This window comes from Otolemur garnettii, unplaced genomic scaffold (assembly GCF_000181295.1).
Source record: "Otolemur garnettii isolate 467f Iridium unplaced genomic scaffold, OtoGar3 scaffold00258, whole genome shotgun sequence".
In the NCBI taxonomy this organism is placed as follows: Eukaryota; Metazoa; Chordata; class Mammalia; order Primates; family Galagidae; genus Otolemur; species Otolemur garnettii.
This window is the reverse complement of record NW_003852653.1, coordinates 107,440-109,918: the sequence shown is the minus strand read 5'-3', so window position 1 is coordinate 109,918 and position 2,479 is coordinate 107,440.

The window sequence follows — 2,479 nt, the reverse complement described above, 5'->3', positions numbered from 1 at the left end:
TTAAGGAGGTTGTCGGTGGTCAATATAGGGAGCTGGTCAACTATGGAAGTTCTACTGCATATCATACTCTACATGATTTTAAGTATTGAAAATCCCCAGGTCATGTGAGTCTTGAAGGCCATTTCATCATTTTACATGTGTGTGCATGCCTGCTAGTAGCAGTTGTGTGTATCTTCCTTCAGTTTCTTAAATGTGCACACTTAAATACATACTTGTCTGCTTGCTCTCCTAAAATCTAAATTCTTACCTTTTTTTTACCTTATACCATCTCTTAAAAGGAAAAAGGAAAAAAGGTACATATCTGCAGGATGTAAGTTCCATCTCTCTTGTCTTGTTTTAAGCATGACTTTCTTAGGATAGTTCTTTTTTTTTTCTTTGAATGGGGGAAAAAAGTATATAAATCATATGTCTGATAAGGAACTTGTATATATAATAAATTAATTAATAAATTAATAAATACTTGTATATATAATAAATTCATGCAACGCAACAATAAGCAGGCAAGTAATCATATTTAAATCTTAGAATAGTTCTTCATTTTAATCTACTTTAGTAACTCAAAGCTAATCTTAAACTGCAAGTCTAGGCCCTCTACTGTTTAGTGACGTGCTAATCAGGGGAATCGTTACTAATCTTCCCTTAGTAGTTCTAATCCATACATTTAGGGGAAACCAACATAAGTTGGTATTAGTGAGGTCCACAGTTGAGGGTCATATTCTAGACCCTCATCATAAGGGCTTAGCATTTCTTGTTTATAATAAAAATTCAAGAAGGGGGCAGCAAAGGTAACTTTTTGAAATTCTAAATCATAAGCAAGATATTGTTAAAACAGGAGAATTAAACTGAGAGGAAAAAATTGGATAGGAGACCAATAGACTAAAGACTAAGTGCCAGGTGTGAGAAATATTTACAAATGGAAGACACGAGTGACAGACTGAGCAATTTCTCAGTGACAATCGAGGTTTTCCATAGATTGCATGAGACCTTAGACATGCATGGAAAGGGAGCATTAAAGTGAACCCCATATTTCCATAGCTACCAAATGCTAAAACTGCCAAACCACATTAAATTTCTTTGCAAAATATTACTCATGTTGGTTATGAATTCAGTGGGAAAAAAATTCACAGCAAAGAAACAAAAGACATATCTTTTCACAACTCATCTGAAAAATAAAGCACCTCAGAGATTTCTGCCTGACACCTCACCAGCAAAAATAAATGCTTATGAAGAAAAAGATGCTGAGACTTTCTAATAAACATCCATATGATGCTTCAGAAAATGGCCACAATTGCTTTTATTGAAATGCTGATTCAGGAAAATCTGAATATAAATATGAATTATTTATAGAGTATGTGAAAATGATTTCTACTATCCAACCACCAGGTACTCACTTTCACAAACCATCTATTACCAAGACTTATTGATTCTGCCTTCTTAATGCTTCTTACTGTCTTTACTGTCATTATAACCCAAACCATCACCATTCCTCCTAGGATTTCTGCAACATTCTTTAGCTAGTTTCTCAGAGTCCAGGTTTGCTACTCTCTAGGCTTGTCTTTAATTATAAAAACAGTGGGAATATAATAAATAACCTCACTTTCCTATTCCAAACACCTAAAGGACTTAGTGTTTTCTTTCTTACTTTGAAGGGTAATTTTTTTTAATGTGTCTTGGACAGTTCTCTAGTATCTGTGCCACCCCCACCTCCCTTCTGTATACTCGTATGTAACTGCCAGGACCATCAATTCCACCTCTAGTTCTTTGCCCACCTTTGTTGAGTTCAGCTGAGAATCAGATGATTCTTAAGAATGTGGCAGGAAAAAAACTTGGCAACACAACCCTCTTAGGAAAAAACAAAATCATCTCCATATCAAAGTGATACGTGATGGATGATAATCCTGCACCATGCTTAACATTGCAGAGTTATGACAAGACATATTCTGTGTAGAAAGTATGAGAAATTGCTTTCTTTCAAACACATAAGTCTTGCTAAGACAAAAATTGTATAAAATACACGATTAGGTTTCTGCCTTTGCCTTACTTCGTGGGAGGTATTATAGCCTGAACCTTAAAGCCTGATAGTCCTACGTTCAGATTCCAGCTTTGGACTATGCCATTTCTAAGACATGAGACAAATGAATTTAACCTCTTCTGCCCTCATTTTACATTCGTGAAATAGAGATGAATAATAATTGTGATTTTGTAAAATTTTATAAAAATTAGGGGCAAGAGTAGATGTGAAGCTCCTAAACCAAAGTGATGGGCACAAAATAGATGCTTAATAGTTTATACTTCTTATAAGTATTATGCCTAAGGGCAACATTTTTAATGTTTAATTTCTAAAATTGGGTTTAATTCTACATATAATCAACAAAATGCTTTTGGACTATTTTGCTTAATAACTTGCCTGCAGTTTTATTTTCTGTGAATACGTAGGTGTTTTATGCCTTAGTTCTTCCTGTGAGTCAGGTTCTCTATA